This window comes from Mustela putorius, unplaced genomic scaffold (assembly GCF_011764305.1).
Source record: "Mustela putorius furo isolate JIRA1106 unplaced genomic scaffold, ASM1176430v1.1 tig00000785_pilon_pilon_pilon, whole genome shotgun sequence".
NCBI lineage: Eukaryota > Metazoa > Chordata > Mammalia > Carnivora > Mustelidae > Mustela > Mustela putorius.
Window position 1 is genome coordinate 6664461 of NW_025421480.1, and position 21118 is coordinate 6685578.

At 37.4% G+C, this 21118-nt stretch overlaps 1 protein-coding gene across 8 annotated transcripts in view; it reads left to right on the top strand.

Moving 5' to 3' along the window:
* The window catches only part of SDCCAG8 (SHH signaling and ciliogenesis regulator SDCCAG8), a 229621-nt gene that overhangs the window by 88692 nt on the left and 119811 nt on the right, over positions 1–21118 (top strand). The window lies entirely within an intron of this gene.

Sequence of the window (21118 nt, forward strand, 5' to 3'; positions counted from 1 at the left end):
CATCTGGGCGGCTTAGTCTGTTGGGCATCTGATACTAGGTTTTGGCTCAGGTCATGATCTCATGGGTCATGGGATTGAGCCCCATGTTGGGCTCTGTGCTCAGTGGGGAGTCTGCTTGGGATTCTCTCTCTCCCGCTCACACTCCTTTCCACTTGTGCTCTCCCTCTCTCAAATAAATTTTTAAATTTTTTTTTTAAAAAAGCAATATGAATTCACTCATACCAAGAGGTAATGGTCAGATCCTAATTTGAGTTAGAAACTTTAGGATGTTGTATTCAAGTTGTGTCTACACTTAAGGTTATTTTAGAATCATAGGACTGGGTCATCATTTCTTTCTTAACTCACTGAAGGTCCACTATGTATACATGATTGAAGCCATAGAGGTTTTTATAGCAAGAACCAGATAAGGTTTCATCTGAGGGGGGAATTAAGATGATGGATCAGATACCTACATATGCCTATATTTTAAAATCTATGTGTGGATATTTATCTTTGTGTGTATCTTACTAATATGTTGTACAAGAGGTATGACTAGCTGATGACTTTTCTTGAGCGGAGTCTGAGGTCTTAAGACTCTATATGCTGAATTTAGGAGACCTTAGACTAACTTCATCATCCAGAACAGAAGGGAGGACCCTAGAGTTTTCTCAGCCATAAAAACAAGAAGAGAAAAGAGGAGTGGAGGGTAAGAGGAGAAAAAACTGGAGGAGAAAAAGAGGAAGATTTTAGAAACCATTCTAAAGACATTTACACAGAAAACAACTGGGCTTTTGCCTCTACATATTCTGCTTCCCACTAGACTAACTCAGAGAAGGCAAATATGACCACAGATCCATCATTATGTTCCATCAGTATTTTCAGGAGGGATCCATGAAAATAGGATTTTTTTTTTTTTTGAAAACTGTAATTGCGATTATAACTTCCTCCTCCCCACATCCCTGCCCCAAACCGTTACGGGTCATTAGGAGTAATTTGATAGAGCTTGGCATTTTTCAGAAGATGCTGCTTTCTGATCACAGAGCAATACAATTCACGGAGGTGGTTGTTTTCTTTAGTCTCTCTCCTCTCATTGGCCGCATATGCAGAATCAGAGGGAGGGCCTTGGGTCATAAGGAGCAGTGGTTTGGTGGGCACTGAGAACCAGAAAGTTTGTAATGATTCGGTCTGTCCCCTTCATGTTGTCGATGATTAGACAGCAGGTGAGGAGAGAATGATTACCTCATTTTTAGGCACTCATTTGCTTAATTAATAGTTATTGGTAAACTATTACATGTCACTCACAATTAGGTACTGATTTTGCAATGAGATATGCTTAAAATGAAATATGTATGTTGCTCAAACAACTCTTATAGTCTGGCAAGGAGGTGAAAATGTGACGAGAGGCCTCAGTGTAAGTGGCTTCCTGTGGTGGGACAGAATTCACGAAAGACCCTACTCAACTGCCAATTTTCCACAAGGATAAGAAAATTCAATAGGGGAAAGAATAGTTTCAACAAATGGTGCTGGGCAAACTGGATATCTACACAGGAAAGAATGAACTTGGCCTGCTGCCTTGCACCATATACAAGTGAAGACCTAAAGTAAGAGCTAAATTTTTGAAACTCTTGGGAGACAACAGAGGCATAAACCCCTTTGAGCTTGGTCTAGATAGTGGTTTCTTAGATCTGACACCAAAAGTACAAGCAATAGAAGAATGAAAAATAGATAAATTGGATGTCATCAAAATAGGAAACTTTTGTGCTTCGAAGGACACCAGCAAGAAAGTGGAAAGATAGACCCCACCATGAGAGATCATATTTACAAATAATGTAGCTTCTAAGAGATTTGTAACTGGGACTTATAAAGCATGCTTAAATTTTAATAATAAAAAAAAAAGACAACCCAATTTAAAAACAGGCAAAGAATCTTTTTATTTGAAGATTTTTTGAGAGAGAAAGAGTGTATAGGTGGGACGGAAGGGCAAAAGGAGAGGGAGAAACAGACCAGACTCCCCACTGAGCAGAGAGCCCGATGCGGGGCTCCATCCCAACACCCCAAGATCATGACCTGAGCTGAAGACAGACTCTTAAACAGCTAAACTACCCAGGTACCCCAAGCAAAGAATCTTAGCAGATGTTTCTTCAAAGAAGATGGGCAGATAGCAGAAAAAGCATGTGAAAAGTTGCTCATCATCGTTAACTATCAGAGAAATGCAAATCCAAATCAAAATGAGATACTACTTCATACCTACTAAAATGGCTAAAATCAAGAGGACAGATAATAACAAGTGTTGGCAAGGATATGGAGAAATTGGAGCCTCATAAATTGCTAGTAGGATTGTAAAGTAGTGTAGCTGCTTTGGAAAAAAAGTCTGGCAGTTTCTCCAAAGGTTTGAACATAGAGTCACACTATAACCCAGTAATTCCACTGCTATGTATATACCCAAGGAAATGAAACATATCACCACAAAACTGTGTTCAGGAATGTTCCAAAGCAGCATTCATCATAATAACTCCAAATGGCAACAACTTAAATGGACATCAACTAATAGATTAATAAAATGTGATTATATCTCTATCTCTATCTGTATATTGACAATTAAAACAAAAGATGTCCCAGTACATTCCATAAAATGGTTGAACCATGAAAAGAGTATGCTGAGTGAAAGAAGCCTGTCACAAAAGACAACATATTGTATGATTCCATTTGTGGGAAGTATCCAAATTAGGCAAATCTATAGACACAGAAAGATTAGTGGTCGCTTCCGGCTAAGAAGGTTGGGAGCATTTTGGGGGGGTGGGCAGCTACCGCTAATGGGCATGGGGTTTCTTTGTGGGTAATAAAAGTGTTCTAAAATTGACCACTGTCATGGTTGCACAACTCTGAATAAACTAAAACACCTTCAGCTGTACACTTTAATGAGAGAATTGTATGTGAATTATGTCAATAAAGCTGTTGCTTAAAAAAATACTATCATAAAAGTCATATTTCAGCCTCGTCTAGAGTGGGGCAGAGAGATAGGAAGGGAAGGCCGTTCGGGCAAAAGGGACAGAATTTGCAGAGACCCTCTTCCATACATACCTGGAGGACAAAAGGAAGCTCAAGACACGAGGACAGAAGACTGAGCCCCAGAAAACTGACACCACTTGCCAGATATAGCAGGAAGCCACTTGAAGTCAATCTCTGTCTTACGCATCCTTGTGTTCCCCAGCACCCGGCACAGAGAAGGCTTATTACCACGAGTGTTATCTGTCAGTTGAATGAAGTAAATGAATGCATGGGTGAGCTGAAGAATGAACTTTCAATAATAAGTAATAACACGTCAACTAGAGGACACACCCTCTAACGCCTAGTTCATCTTTGTTGTGCAGGCAAAAAGCTTGAGTCAGAGTCGAGGAGAAAGTACTTTTGGGGCGCCTGGGTGGCTCAGTCGGTTAAGTGTCTGACTCTTGATTTCAGCTCAGATCACGATCTTAGGGTGGTGAGATCAAGCCCCGTGTCAGGCTCTGCACTGGGCATGGAGCCTTCTTAAGTTTCTCTCTCTCCCTCTGCCCCTTCTTCTGCATACACTCTCTCTCTTAAAAAAAAAAAAAAAAAAAGAAAGAAAGAAAGAAAAAAGAAAAGAAAAAAACTTCTTTTATAATAATACTTCTTTTTTTAGCAGTTAATTAGTCTAAAATGTTCAATCAGACTTTTTGTATTTTACCACTCTAATAAGTGTAAAATGGCATCTCATTGTGGTTTTAATTTGCATCTCCCTGATGATTAATGATATTACACTTCTTTTCAGGTGCTTACTTGCCATCCATTACTTTCATCGGTTACATCCACTCCCACGCTGTCATTCAAGATACTACCATCGTCACTGGTGTTGTTGAAAGGATGTCATAACTGATTTCCCTTCTCTGTCTCCCCATGTTAGTCCCTTTGCAGCCAGAGGGGCCCTCTTAAAACCCGTGTCAAATCCTGTTACTCTTCTGATTACAGCTGTCTAGTGGATCTCTTCCCCCTCATTACTCTGCTCCAGCCACCCTAGCTTCCTTGATGTTCCATAAACACATCAGGTACCCTCCCACACTAGGGCCTGTGTTCTTGCTCTTCCCATGAGAGCCATGTGCATCACAGCCTTCAAGCCACTGCTCTGATATCTCTGGGGCCTCAGTGGTCTCACAGGCAGTTAGGGTCCCAGTAACTGGAGGGTGGGTGGGTAGAGAGGTTGGACCTGAAGTCAGATTCTAACTTCGCTATCTACTCCATGGTGAACTTGGGCAAATTACTTCAGATATCCAAGCCTCAGTTTTCTTATCTGTAAAATGAGAATAGATAAAGTTACCACTTTTAAAAAAATTTTTAAAGGGGTGCCTGGATGGCTCAGTGGGTTAAGCATCTGCCTTCAGCTCAGGTCAAGATCCCAGGGTTCTGGGATCGAGCCCTGCATGGGGCTCTCTGCTCAGCAGAGAGCCTGCTTCTCCCTCTCTCTCTGCCTCTCTGCCTACTTGTGATCTCTGTCAAGTAAAAAAAATAATAAAATAAATTATGATTTATCTATTTATTTTAGAGATAGAGTACACATGAGCAGGAGGGGGCCAGAGAGAGGGGGAGCGAGAGAACCTTAAGCAGATTCCCTGATGAGTGCAGAGCCTGACACAGGGCTCGATCCATGACCCCAAGATCATAACCTGAGTCGACATAAAGAGTTGGTTACTCACCAACTGCGCCACCCAGGTGCCCATAAAATGATCACTTTACAGGATTTTGTAAAGTGTGAGATAATCTGTGTTAATCCTCTGGTTCAGCACGACATATAATGTTAATAACTTAATTAATGTCTCGATGATTGCTCTTCCCATTCCCCACCCTTTTCTCTTTCTCCTAACTGTGTTGTATCTTATCTAGTTGCTTTCCAGAGTCATGAGAACTGACTCTGATATTTTGGGTGTGACCTGGCCGGTCATCTGAGTGTACAGTAATGGAGCCTCAGAGCTAGATTAGTTTGCCTTCTCATTTTGTGTAACGTGTTTCGCTGTGAACTCTTACTGAGCGTCGGTTCAGTTAAAACCCCAAATGATATAGGTCTGCTGCCCCACAATGGACCATAAATAGAGGTATTTGCATTTGTCTCTCTGAAAGTTTGTTATTTTGTTTGGACCTATTGTGTCAGCTGGTCCGAACCTCTTTGGATTATGTTTTGACATCTCATCATCACCGATTAGTCCTCTTGGGTCTGTGTCACAGGCAGATTTGAACAGCGCATCTTTGAGTCCTTAGTAAAGTCAGTGGTTTAAACAGTTTAGCACACATAGCAGAACAGAACCCGGTAGACTGTGGCCGGAGACCCCCCGTAGCTAGATATTTTCATTCTGTCCTCCATGTGATTGCTTAAACTCATGGTTTCTTTTCTTGTTTGAGAACCAGACTGTTTTCCTTCTTCAAAATACTCTTAGCAAGTCAAAGCACATTTGAGTTTCGTACCTACTACGTGCAAGTAGTGCACGCGGGTACCACTGAACCGTATGACAGGTTCTCTTGACGGCAAACCTGAAGAAATTAGGCACAGACTGCTAAGAAACTAGAGTACCTTGTGAATGGGGATCAGATTCCAGTCTGTGCTGGGAAACTCCAGTGGGAGGGGGGTGGGCCTGCCCATTCCTTCATCTAAACAATCTGGATAGACTAAATCGGAAATTTGAGGAATCTGACTCTGTAAAACCATTTTTTCAGATTTCTTCTGTTCAGTCTATTGACCTACTGTCCTTTTAAAAGCATGTTTGTATACATATGTCAAATCCCTATGCTACACAGTGACCCTGAAACAATGTGGGTTTGAACTCCTAGGGGCCACTTATAAATGGATTTTTTCCGATAAATATGGAACAGCCCTATAAATGTATTTTATCTTCCTTATGTTTTTCTTAATAACATTTTTTCCTCTAGCTTACTTTATTGTAAGAACAGTATATAATACATAGAACCTACAAAGTCAACTGCTTATATTGTTGGTAAGACCTCTGGTCAGTAGTAGGCTTTTAATAGTGAAGTTTTGGGGGAATCAAAAGTTATATGTGGATTTTTGGGTGCCTGGGTGGCTCAGTGGGTTGGGCTGCTGCCTTCGGCTCGGGTCGTGATCTCAGGGTCCTGGGATCAAGTCCCGCGTCGGGCTCTCTGCTCAGCAGGGAGCCTGCTTCCCTCTCTCTCTCTCTGCCTGCCTCTCCATCTACTTGTGATTTCTCTCTGTCAAATAAATAAATAAAATCTTTAAAAAAAAAAAAGTTATATGTGGATTTTCAACACCATCCTAATCATTACCCTGTATTAATCTCTTCTATGATGACTTCATTTTTCGATAAAAATGAATGAAGGCAAAAATTATGTTACTTTTCTAATTGTCACAGTATCTAAATTCAGTGCTTTGTATGCAGTTGTCTTCTAAGCTATGAAAAGCTGTGTATATACATAGAGCTGTGGTGATTGACTAGATGGTCAACAAAATGAATGGATGAATTTACTCCTTTGTATGTGGATGCTGTTCATGAAAAGAATCATACTCAAAATATTTATTAACTAAAGCATCTACTTTGCACTGGAAGCTTCTTGCCAAATTAGTTAGAAAATATAGGTTATTTTTGAGTTAAAGTGAAGTACAATCAATTCTTAAGTTCCCCAAATAGAATTTTACAGAAATATTTCCATAACTCACAGCTAAAGTGAATTTTCTAAAAACTCCCCATAAGGTGAGATCACGTACGCCATGTCTCAGTACAGAAGGGTTTTTTTTTTTTTCAATCAGTTATGTCTCTAAAAATAAACCCAGTTTTGTTGTTAAAATTTGCTGTTTCCTCTCCACATAAGAACGTCTCATTAATTTCGGTGAAAACCGTCCAACAAGATAAGGTTAAATTGTCCAATTTTTCCAGTGGAGGAGAATCCATTTTGTGTCCCGAGCAGAGTAGCAGCTGAGAGGTGAGTCGAAGACAGACATGCTGTTTCAGTGGTCAGAGTGTTTTGGTTTGGATGCTCTCGGTGTGTTTTCAGGAAAACTCTACCTGTCTTACTCTCTTTAGAGTCTTACAGCCGGAGCTCTGATGTGGCTGTCCTCAGTCATCAGGTAGACCAAGGAGTAACAAAGTGGGGAGGTGGTAACAGCGGCTGACCTCTTGCAGGTCCAGTATATTTGTCTGGGGCGGAGGAGGGGCTGCATTCCCTCATCTGTGCCATTACGTGGTCTAGACTCCTTAGGTAGGGGTTTTATTTCCTCAGTCATCTCAAACTGATGTGAAAAATTAAAAAATGATTTCCTATGAAACGAAATCATTCCGTTTCAAGTGAAAGGCTGGAAGATCTTGAATAGGTCTAAATGTTTGAGCTTTAATTGGTTCGAGAGAAAAGAAGTACGTTCTTTTGCCCCAGCACCTATACGAAACAGTAGTAATGATAAAAATAAAATCCAATAACATATATTTTTAAATTAAGCAGTGACATATATGGTCTTATGAAGTTAGTTTTACAAAGGGGGATCTGAGTCTTAATTTTGTTCTGTTAGAGATTGACAGAATTTCACTAATAGGAGAATACACAAAGCACAGAGAAAAACTTCCTTGTTGCACAACAGTTGTCAGAAAAGAAACAGATGATGTGTTTTCTTTATTGCATTAAAAAAATTAATTATTGCCAATAAAAGCTTGTTGATGCTTGTTAACTGAGTTAGCATTGTGGTTTGGCATGATTCCACATTTGAATGGAAATGGGGTTTGGTGTAGAGTCCGAAGCCTGGGTTCTAGTCCCGCTGAGTGAACTTAACTGGTCTGTTTGATTTGAGCCGGGTGGACCCCAGTGTTCCCATTCGTAAAGGGACAGGATAGAGAAAGATGACAACCGGGCATCTCTATCTCTCACTGTATCTTTTTTCTTTAAGGCCTATATTTTTATTAAACTCTTGATGTGAACCGGGGAGTTAACACCCAAATGTTTTAGGGTCCTTTGGTAGGAGCACATTTTAGAAGAAATATGATCAGTGCATTATTTAAGGAAGGAAAATTTTATTTGATAAATTAAGGAATGCACATCAAGGTCCTGAAAGTTGGGTGCAAAATAACCCTAAAGCTTTCTTGTGTTTTCCCTTTAGGAGTCAGAATATTTAACTGATGCTTTTCTGACAACTCCTAAAAAAGTAACATCGAGTATAAGAGTTTAAATTTGTGCTTGTTGGACAGTAATAAAAACGTGTGCCTTATCTAAGAGACACAGTCGTTTTGCTACAATTGCCTGCTTTTCTACTAAGAATCAATGGGCCGGTTTATTTTTACACAATTTTTAATAGCTGACATAATAAGTGAAAAACCATGCTTACTATTGGAATAGCAGCAAATTTATTAACTTGTTTTCTTTGGAAATTATAGCTTGGTAGTTGTCTGTACTTTTATGTCTATTCAAAAAAATTTTGGCTTTGAAAAGCATACTTGAATATTGGTATTCCTATAATTATAGTTGGAAAATTACATTTGAAGCATAGATAGAAAATATAAAAAATGGTTGGAATTCTGTATTTCTTTATGCCATTAGAAGCCAAAAGAATAGAACCCTTTATGCTGCAATTCATGTAATAGTGTCAGTCATGAAAAAATTTCAAAGATTATTTAACTTAGGGTGATAAATTATATCCTTGATGTTCTTTTAAGTATTTTTAATCTCATAATGAGAACCTGAGGGCATGGTCAATACATTAGTAATAAAAAGATGTTTTCTAAACCATAAATATATAATAAACTTCACACATTTAAATTTAGTTAGAATTTTTCCTATAGCAAAATCAGTTAAAACTTTTAGAATAGCAGTACTTTTAGTTCATTTCAGTTTATTTATTTGTATAGAAAGTGAAATCATCTTTATCTTACTTGAAAATGCTTTTCATTCTCATTTATTAAAATTGTTTTAGTGTGGTTTTATATTTAGTCTTATTTTTTATTTGTGTTTAGTTCCATTGCTAGCCATGAGAAATGCTACAGTAGCAACAACATTGTAATTAGTAGTGGGCAATATGACTAAAGTTATTTTAATATTATATTTCAGTATATTTTCAATTGAATTATTTTATCAGAAAGTATTAATAGCTATAATATTCAGAGAGACAGAAAAGAAGGGATCTCAAAATATAGAAACATAATGTAAAAATTATGGTTAGACTTCATTTAACATGAATCCTGGAGCCTTAATATTAATACTTATAAGATTTTCTATTATAAATTTTTACAAGAACTAAACAAGAGTATTGCAATAATTTCTGTTATTTACTATAGGCCAGATGCTTGTAAATTTGAGGAGGTAATGCTATGAAAAACAAGATATATCATTGGGTTTGCTCTTTTTTATCAAAATGATAGGAAATTAGTTTATATTTTAATAGGTATAAAGGACAAGAAAGTGAGACGAATAGTGGACAGATTGGAGATGTACAGGTATATGTAATTATCTGGCCATCTGGATTTATATACATACATATATAAAATATGTAATATACATACTGTACAAAGCCCGGCACATAGTAGGCACTCAGTAGCACTTATTGTGTTGAATTGAGGGATTGGAATACTAACAGTTTAATTGGAATTAACTAACAGTTAATTGGAATTAACTAACAGTTTGTTTTCCTAAATTGGGAGTATTTTATTTTTGCTTTGGGTGATTTTCTCAATTGGTGATAAAATAGTTTTCAAACGGTGATAAAGTCAACAATCGTAATGAACATTTGAGTTTAGGATAGACATTTACAGATGCTTTCTTGAGTAATTCTTTTATCTCCCAGCATTTGTACTTGTTGGATAGTTCCTCTTTCATAAGAGAGAAAAACATATGAAATAATTTTTGACCTTAGAAAGGACCTATTTTTTTTTTTTTAATGCAAAGATATCCCCTCAGAAAAAGGATCTTCCTGTTTTTATTACAGCTCATTTTGAGAGAAACAACTCTAGGTTTATTTTTTATTTTGGATGTATTAACTGTAGCAGGGAAAATCCTTTTTAAGGTACCTTAAAGAGGGACGCCTGGGTGGTCTGTGGGTTAAGCGTCTGCCTTCTGCTCAGGTCATGATCCCAGGATATCCTGAGATCTAGCCCCACATCGAAGCATCAGGCTTCTTGCTCAGCCGGGAACCTGCTTCTCCCTCTGCCTGCTGCTCCCCCTGCTCTGCTCTCCAATGCTGTCTCTCTCTCTCTCTGACAAATAAATAGATAAAGTCTCTTAAAAAAAATAAAGTGCCTTAAAGAGAATTGGCTTACAGTTCCTCTAATATTTTTTAATATGAATCATATAGGGAGTTACTATGAAAAAGAATTGCATTAATTTGTTAGGGAGCACAGGCCAAAGATTCCTTTGTGTTGGTGACTTGCCCCACAGAAACTGGGGTTGTCTTCACCTGCCATTCTCTCCTGCCTTTTGGCCAAAGGCCCATGACCCTATTTCAGGGAAGAATGGAAGGAACCACAGTTTCTTCTTGGCCATTTTTTTTTTACTAATTTCCCTGTCATTTTATTAAATTAGCATTTCAGGTAATTTGAATATATCACATATATTTAAAACATGCATGCACATATAATAGATTATAGTGTATAAAACATGCATATTTTAAATATGTGTATATATTTAAATATATGTAGTATATGTAAATAATATATATGTAACACATGCATGTTCTTCCCACTTTATTGAGATTCAATTAACATTTAACATTATATTAGTTTTAGGTGTACAATATGATGATTTGATATATGTATATATTGTGAAATGATGACCATAGTAAGTTTAGTTAATATCCATCCCTTTGCATAGATATATGCTTTTTTTCCTGTAAGGAGCACTCCTAAGATCTAGTCTCTTAGTAACCCTCAAATATACAATACAGTAATGTTATCGTTAGTCATGGTAGTATATACTGCAACCCCAGATATCTTGTAACTGGAAGCTTGTACCTTTTCACTCCCTTCAACAATTTGGCCCACCCCCCGCCCCACCTCTGGGAACCACCTATCTGCTTTCTGTATTTGTGAGTTCAGTTTTTCTTTTTTGGATTCCACATACAAAGTGACATCATAGGGTATCTGTCTCTCTGTCTGATTTGTCTTACTTAGCACAATGCCCTCAAAGTCTACCCATTTTGTCACAAACGTCAAATTTCCATCTTTTTTTTAATGGCTAAGTATCGAAAATCACGTTTTCTTGATCCAGTCATTCATCCACGGACACTTGGATTGTGTCCCTGTCTTAACTACTGTGACTAAAGCTGCGATGAACCTGGGTGTGCAGACATCTTTTTGAGATAGTGATTTTGTTTTCTTCAGATAAATACCAAGAAGTGGAACTGCTGGATCATCCGCTTGTTCTACTTTTAATTTTTTGAGGACTTTCCATACTGTTTTCCATAGTGGTTGCACCAATTTACCTTCTTATGAAGTTAATTTTATATATTCACATTTTAAATGTAAAATGGTTTCTCCTTTTATTAAGTTGGGAAGTTAAGGACATTGCTGACATAAATTCCCTTCTAGAAGATAAGAAGCCAAATGTTACCTTTTTAAAGGATTTCTTTTTAAAAAAAAAAGTTATAATATGGAATGGTTACGAGATACTAAAGGATTTCCTTTCTATGTACAGAGGAATATAGACCTGCACTGGTCTGTATGGTGAGAGTCTCTCCACAAACAACATTACAATACCTGTCATATTTAAATGTCCCAATATTTCATTTTATGGTGTGTGTAGTGAAATAGATGGCATAGGATTACCATCTTTGTAAACCAGGGGACTTCCAAAGATCTGGAGTGTTTTGAGTTTATTAAAATAACTCCATTAACATAGTTCTCATCACACAGCTATGAACGAAACAGAAATACTCTCTTGGATGATAATTCAATGAGGTGGATTTGTAGGAGATCAAGCAACCATTTCTAGGAGATTTTTACTTATAGATACATTTAAACCTAGTGATTCACTCAACTCACCATTGAGGGGAGAAGGGTATCCACAGGGGTCAGTATTAGGAAGCTGTTTTCAAATCTATGACATTATAGCAGATCCTTGATTATGTAGGGACAAATCCCAAAGTCTTCACCAATGATAGCAAAAGCAATTAATTCCTCCAGTTAAAACTAGTAAAATGTAAATGACCCCTCAACTTCCAGAATGTTTATAAATATAGAACTAAAATTATTTGTGAAGCTATTTTAATAAATTCTACTACTAAAATAAACTCAGTATATTTCATTATAGTGAAGTGATATTTCAGGAGAGGGTTATGTCTAAATTCAGTTTGAAAGGGGAATATTCTATGTGGTCAAAATGACTTCTGAAAAATCTTGTAAGTTGCTTATAATTTTCATAGTCCACATGGATTTGTATGCATTAATTTTGTATGTATTTAGAACATTATATCCCTACCACGTTGGAGATATTCATACCCTTTCTCAGAAATAATTCATATTATTTTACTTCCACTGTTGGAATGGATTGCCTTTTATTCAGACAGGGGCCAGACAGGCTTGTATTTGGGGGCCCATGTGTATGAAAAATACATCTCTTTCTTAGATAAAATTGCACTAAATGTAGTGGGATGCTCATACTGTAAGAGGTACTCGTGCTCTGTGACTGACCAAAGGCTCCGTATGTTCATGTCTCAGTCTTCGTATTCATTCTAAGACGCCACTCACTGAGTTAAATGGTGGACAGAGTTATGTACACTTCCTCCATTTCTCTCTTGCTGTTATGCATTGCAACTCTACTATGTATTCCTGTTGCAGTTAACGTTAACTTTGAGTCATCTGAGTCTGTGATCATGATGAATGAAGACAAGGATGAAATGTGCCCCCCAGCAGGGTGATGTGGATCATATACACCGAGGGCCCTTGGCATCAAACTATAGACTAGAAGAAACAGGGGACCTTCGAAGTAGAAAATGAAGGATTCAGCCCCCCACAGAAGGCAGGTGTGTCTCAGAAGTGGTAGGTTCTTTTTTAACATCACGATTGATGGCTGTCATTTTTTAGTACAGCCCTTGATACATTTTCTGATATTGAACCGAATGCAAAAGTTATTATTCTCAGATAATTTTCAAATCACATCACTGATACATCTCCCAGTAACTGATATGGTCAACAGTGAGCAGATTTATATATTTGACTACTTCATTAATTTAAGAATCCAACGTAGATTTTAACATTGTGTTCTTTCCGTCTTTTTTACTCATAGTGTGGGGTCTTCTTTATCCATTGGAATCTGTGATCTGCAGCTAACTCACCCAGCATTCTTACCCATGTTCTTGTACCTTAACAACTCTTTTGCAGTGGAACATTAGAACAAAATGATCACTTCTTTTTTTTTTTTTTTTTACGGCTTTCCAACAATCGCATCTTCTTTCAGATTTCGCCTCACCCAGGGTCATCTTAATGCCCCTTTAACATCAGCAGATGTGAAAGGTCGAGATCTCTCTCCATGGTGTTTACAATGTGAATGTGTAAGCATATGGATATTTGAACAATGTTAATACTTTACCCTTTTATTTGTTTTAAAGATTTTATTTATTTATTTTTAGCGAGCAAGCAAGCAAGGGGAGGGGCAGAGACAGAGGGAGAGAAAGAGTCTCAAGCAGGTTGAGTCTCAAGCTCCACTCACGCAGAGCACTGAGCCCAACACAAGGCTTGATCTCACAACACTGAGATCACGACCAGAGCTGAAATCAAGAGTTGGGTGCTTAAATAACTGAGCCACCCATGCACCCGAATAATTTACCCCTTACGAGCACCGAAAGAGCATGAGAAAATTCGGGGCAAAACAAGGCACCTCACTATTTCAAAGAAAAAATTTAGACTTATGAATGGCTTAATATTTTTTTTTGTCTGTGATAAGTAGAAATTTGGAATTATGAGATTACAAAGCAACCCCTTCCTCTACTTCTAGCCAGCAGAAAGCATTTCCTAAGGCAGCCCAAAAGAGTAGAGCTGTCACCGGGGCTCTTTTTGGTAAACTGACTCCACAGCTGAAATGATTCTTGTTTTTGTCTCTGTATCTCTTGGCCTCAAGGAAGAGTGGTCTAAGCTTGGCTTCACCAAGAAGTCTGCTGTATTGTCGCAGTGTAACAGAATCTGTTTTATTTTAGATGTCTTAAATTTTTCTTTTCTTTGGATACATACTTTCAGAAAGGCACTTCTCTCCTGCCTTAGTCCCTTCTCATCTGGTTTGAATACTTGTTTTGGCTGAGAGTTACTTTCCCTTTGAGGAAATGCCTCTGAATACAAGTGATCGGTTGATGCCACCTCCCTTAACATTCAGGAAAGGAAAACAAGAAAAAAACTTTTGTTAAAATTCTTTTTTAAAAAATTTGCTTAGAATAAGGATCGATTTAGTAGTCACATTAGAAACAATTAGAAAACTGGAAAGTTTTGGGGCGCCTGGATGGCTCAGTAGGTTAAGCGTCTATGTTCAGCTCAAGTCACGATCCCAGGGTCCTGGGAACGAGACCTGCATTGGGCTCACTTCTCAGTGGGCAATCTGCTTCTCTCTCTGCCTGCCTCTCCCCCTGCTTGTGCTCTCTCTCTGAATAAATAAAGAAAATCTTTAAAAAAATTCAGATCCTTTAAAGTACTAAGCCACCCAAATGCCCCTTTTATTCACATAGGCTGGTTTTCTAAGAGTGCAGTTTGGAGAGTGAATCTTAGAAATGAATATTGCTATATTCCACAGCAGTGCTGCCCAATAGAATTTTCTGTGGTGATGAAAATATTTTATACCTGCACTGTCCAGTATGGCAGAAACAATCTATATTGAGCGCTATCATATAATGCAAATGAGGATCTAAACTTTTTATTTTAATTAACTTAAATTTAAATAGCCACAGATAGCTAGTGTATCTCCAGAAAAAACCTTATTAGTGATTTGGTAGAAGCACCCTTAACATCTGTAAGTTAATAGAAGTGTCAGTGGGCACGTTCTAAATTTCCAGAGAGTTTATTCTTTCTACCCGTATAGAACTTGACAGAAACTATCATCTCTCTCCCAAGGTATACATTATTGTGTTTCATTTGTCAGTATCTGATACTACTCTATTTTCTAAATATATTGTATGAATTCATCCATTGGTTTCTGAGTGATAAATTCACACTGTCAAGTTTTGTCAGCTTCAAAACCACAAGTTCTTCTTTCTTACTTTGCAAGAATTTGGGGTTCCTGTCTGTTTACTGTTCTTGTTTTTTTTTCTCTTTTCTCCCCATTCTCTGCCTCATATATACAACTAGGTTATCCTATATTAAGAATTATTAAATTATTTTTAAGTCACATAATATTTAGTAGCGGGGATAAATCACAACCATTGGAATAAAATCACTCATATATGCTACTTTGTTTTCCCAGGTAGTTATCCTCTAGGATTATGATGACATAATTTTTGGGTTTTATGTTCATTTCTTTGGATATTTTTTCTTAAGAAATCAAGAGAAATGTGTGAGCTTCTCTTAATAAAACTTTTTAAGAAAGATTTTATTTATTTGATAGACAGAGATCACAAGTAGGCAGTGAGGCAGACAGAGAGAGAGGAAGGGAAGCAGGCTCCCCGCTGAGCAGAGAGCCCGCTGTGGGGCTCGATCCCAAGACTCTAGGATCATGATCCGAGCCAAAGACAGAGGCTTTAACCCACTGAGCCACCCAGGCGCCACTTAATGAAACTCTTTATTTGATTCTACTTAATTTATGTGAAAAGTGTTTCTTATTTATCAGAAATACACAATGCTTTTCAAATTGCAAGACAGTGAAAATAATATTATAGCTTGCAATCAGAAGTTTTTTTTTAAAGAAGTGTATAGAACAGGAAGCAATAGGACTTATCTGAGCACTTCACACAAAGTAAGGGTAAATAATATTTTATGAAATCCTAGTTACATTCAAATGTGTGTGCACAAGAACATGCATGTTTCTGAATTGTGATGTAAAATGGATTTCTTACCATGGTTTTGTTTGAAAAGATAAGAAAACAAAAATATTGAAAGCCAATGTTTAACTTATGATATGGTGTGGAGGCAGTAATATCGGAAGATCTGGGTCAAGGCATGGATTTACTTCTTTGGACAGTCATTCAGTATCTTTGACCCTCAATTTCTTTCTTGTACAAATGAACACCTGCCCTATGTGCTTCATGCAGTTGCTTTAAAGATCAAATAAAAGTCTAACGAAATAGACAATTGTCACATACCACATTTCTTTAGAGTGACTTATCAATCATTTTCTACTGAACACACTCATGGCTTATGATAGCAATCATTTGTGCTCATTTTATTAATCTTCAGATCAACTGAGATTTGGCTGATCGAGGCTTCGTTTGACTAGGTAGCTCTGCTTTGGGTTATAGTTTGTAGGTTGTCTGGGCTCTGATTTGGGTTTGGTTCTGCTCCACAGGTATTTATTCTTCAGTCCAGGCTAAAGGGGTAGCAGCTGTCCAGGGCATTCTTTTCTAATGGAGAATCACCAGAATACAAAAGCAAAGCCAAACCACATAAACATATTTATGACTTACGCTTAAATTATAGTCACAAAATTCTATTGGCCAAGTGAAATCACATGGCCAAGTCCAAAGTCATTAGGAAGAGATAGTGCATTCCATCCCCATGATTGTCCAAAGAAGTAAATCCATGCCATCCCCAGGGAGATAGGAGTGAAAATTTTCTGAACAATAATGTAAAGTATCACATTACCCCCAAACCATTCTTTGTTCACTACTTCATTCAAAATGTGAAATGATAGCCAAGTATCACCATGCATTTGAAGAAAGCCTCTAATATAAGGGATTGTCTAAAAATAGACAAGCAGAAAAAAAGAAATTGAGGCAATATATAATAGAGTAGAGGAAAACACTTAAAATACTATAATATTCTAATAAATAAAATATATCCATTAGATAAAAATAGCTGCTATATAAAACAGTGAAAACAAGAAAGATCTCCTGGGAATGAAAATTGTGGCAGAAATCTTTTCTTAAATTCAGTGGAGGCTTTGAAAGATGACGTCAAGAGAATCTTCTAGAAGTTAGAATCAAAAGATAGTGAAATAGAAAATAGAAAAAAGTTAGATGATAAATCCAATGGAGACAAAAACCAATGTCCAGGAGTTCCAAGAAGAGGAAATATTAAAATGTATGACATCAAAATATTTTAAAATAGTAATACAAGAAAAATTCCCCAAACTGAAGAAAATAAGTGTCCAGATTGAAAAGGGCCCACTGAAAACCTTTCATGCACAAAGCATGAAAAAAGGCCTATTCTAAGGTCCAACATTGTAAAATTTCAAAATGCCAGGGGAAAGTAGAAATGACTATTAAAGCTTTCAGAAACAAAAAACCAAATCAGAGACCAAGTACTAGGAATCAGAATAGCATAGCACTTATCAATTGCAATATTACAATCTTTAAGACAGTGGAGTAGCCCCTTAAAAATCCTGAGTAGAGAAATGGATAAAAGACCTCAACATGAGGCAGGAGTCTGTCAAGGTCCTGGATGAGAACATGGGCAGTGACCTCTTCGACATTGGCCACAGCAACTTCTTTCAAGACATGTCTCCAAAGGCACAGGAAACAAAAGCGACAGTGAACTTTTGGGACTTCATCAAGATCAAAAGCTTCTGCACAGCAAAGGAAACAGTCAACATAACAAAGAGGCAACCCACGGAATGGGAGAAGATATTCACAAAAGACACTATAGACAAAAAGCTGATATCCAACATCTATGAAGAACTCCTCAAACTCAGTACTCAAAAAACAGACAATCACATGAAAAACGTGATTTGGGTTTGGTTCTGCTCCACAGGTATTTATTCTTCAGTCCAGGCTAAAGGGGTAGCAGCTGTCCAGGGCATTCTTTTCTAATGGAGAATCACCAGAATACAAAAGCAAAGCCAAACCACATAAACATATTTATGACTTACGCTTAAATTATAGTCACAAAATTCTATTGGCCAAGTGAAATCACATGGCCAAGTCCAAAGTCATTAGGAAGAGATAGTGCATTCCATCCCCAGTGGATGGAATGACAGAAGACTAGAACAGACACTTCTCCAAAGAACACATACAAGTGGCTAACAGACACATGAGGAAATGTTCATCATCATTAGCCATCAGGGAGAATCAAATCAAAACCACATTGAGATACCACCTTACACGAGTTAGAATGGCCAAAATTAACAAGACAGAAAACAACAAGTGTTGGAGAGGATGTGGAGGAAGGGGAACCCTCTTACACTGTTGGTGGCAATGTAAGTTAGTGCAGCCACTTTGGAAAACAGTGTGCAGATTCCTGAAGAAATTAAAAATAGAGCTACCCTATGACCCTGCAATTACACTACTGGGTATTTACCCCAAAGATACAGATGTAATGAAAAGAAGGGTCATGTGTACCCCAATGTTCATAGCAGCAATGGCCACAATTGGTAAACTGTGGAAAGAGCCAAGATGCTCTTCAACAGACAAATGGATAAAGAAGATGTGGTCCTTGTATGCAATGGCATATCACCAAGCCATCAGAAACGATGAATACCCAACTTTTATATCAATATGGATGGGACTGGAGGAGATTATGCTGAGTGGAATAAGCCAAGCAGAGAAACTTAATTATCATATGGTTTCACTTACTTGTGGAACATAAGGAATAACATGGAGGACATTAGGAGAAGGAAAGGAAAAGTGAATTGAGGGAAATCGGACAGGGAGATGAAGCATGAGATTGTGAACTTTGAGAAACAAACTGAGGGCTTTGGGGGATGATGAGCCTGGTGGTAGGTTTAAGGAGGGCACATATTGCATGGAGCACTGGATGCAGTGCATAAACAATGAATCTCGGAATACTGGAAAAACAAAATAAAATTTAAAACATAAAAAATAAAACTAACCTCAAAAAAAAATTCTGAGTAAAAATTAATTTCAACATAGATTTTTTTTATACCTAGCCAAACTATCAAGTGGATACATAGAAAAATGACATTTTCAGGTATGCAGATACTTTAAAAATGTATTATTCATATATTCTTTCTTATAAAAGTTACCTGGAGAATGTACTTTAACTAAAAAAGGAAGTAAACTGAAAAACGGGATGACTTACCAGCCAGAAAACAGGAAACTCTAATAGGATCATGACTAAGGCTTAACCCAAGACAGAGATCAATGAGGCCAAGAAGAATATATCTAGAGGGAAAATTTAAAAGGAACGGATTATTTTTCTGATGTGCTTTATTATTTGAAAATAAAATATTGACGGGTATTTGACAGATGTTTGAACATTGGGGAAGAAATGTCAGGTACCTAAAAAAAAAAAAAAAAAGCTATTCAAAAGTAGGCAGTTAATTCCAGAAATAATAAAATCTTGCATAAAAATTGAATCAAAATAATATTTGTCTCAGGAGTGAACAATATTTCTATAATCATTATAAATGAACTAGTGACTAATGATTTAACCAGAATTGTTAGATGGGAGTATGAGATAAGTCTGTTGAGTGACCTAAATTGTTACTTTTTCACTGTAGGAAGTTAGTAGATAATGTTTAATATTGCAAAATCAAGAAATAGCATTATAGGTATGTCATATAAAATATGAAGATAAATATCAGGAAAGAAGGCAGGGTGTGCCATTGAGGATCAGGCTTGGAGATGGGTACAGGGTAGAGCATGGGTACTGCCTTCTTTGTTATGAGCCATTGAATACTATTTGACTTAAATCAGGCAAATTACCCTGATACGAAAAACTCATGAATAAGAAAAATAAAGTTACATATGTCCATGATCAAGAAGAAAAAAAAAAAAACAACTTCCTGTGGTATAGAAGACTATAAACAGTAAAAAGTCTGCCTTTCTCCATATCTGATCCTTGGTACAATGCTCCTGAGAAAGCCACTTTTAACAGATTCTACTTTTAGTTCTCGTGGTTACATTCAGGACTGGAAGTATATCTTTTGGTAAAGTGTAATGCTCTCTGGACTTGTGTTTGCCTAGGTAGCCAGAAGATGGGTGCACCAAACTGCACTGTAGACATTGCAGGTTAATGGAGTACTTTGGGAGTCCTGTACCACTGGCCTCTGACTGTTGGTCCTTTATCTTAGAACCACTATATACAGCCAGGCAAGCAGTGTTGACCTAGTTGGGTGAGGCGAAGGGTTATCCTGCCAGGGGGAGCATGGCATTTCTGGCAAGAGATCCCTCCTCTGACTGTTGGAGTTGGTGCCATGGCAGATTTTCCTGACTCAGGGAGTAAGTGTTGAGCCCTGGTCCAGCTGGTTAGACTATTTGTTGATTTTGATGATCTGCACCAATAAGCTCTTTTTCTGGCACAGACAATCAGAAGCAGGCAGTAATTTTCCATCTTCCTAAGAAAAATGCTTTTTTGCATTTTGCAACTGTAATAAAGTTTTATTCAGTTTTCCTCTGAAATCTGGGGGAAGTTTTACTGAATTAAGTCAAGAACTCTGGTGATAGCCATATATCCTTTGGCCTGTCCATTTTTCTACTTACCCCACCTTGCTCTCTTTGAAAGATCAATAGAGAAAACAAGCAGCAATAATTATACTAGCTGTGTTTTATTCATCTCTTCAGATGTGCTGGACACTCTTATAAGTACTCAGCATCTCATTTAATCTTCCCGATAGCTTTGGGAGCTTGCTACTGCCATTACTCCTGTGTTAAACTGCAGAATGTGATTAACAGTCGAGTGACTTATCCAAGGTCACAGGACTGGAAAGTGCCAGAGCTGTGTCTCAAGCCCTGATTTGTGTTGACTTTGGGGCCCATGTGTGTTTTGTTTTTTCCAAGTTTTTATTTAAATTCTAGTTAGTTAACATATATGGTAAAATTGGTTTCAGGTGTAGAATTCAGTGATTCATCACTTACATGCAACATCCAGTGCTCATGATAATAAGCGGAGGCCCATGGTTTTCTTTCTGTGTTTGATTGGCTTTCAGTGCAGCTTCTGACTTTTTGTTATAGGAGAACAAGAAAGCAGCTGATTTGTACTCCAAAGGCAATTACCACACAGTGCTTATAAAAACTGTCACATCTTTTCTCTTTAAGAAACTTTGGGATTTTATACATTTTCTGTTATTTTTTGGTATCTTCTAAATTCAGAACTCTGGA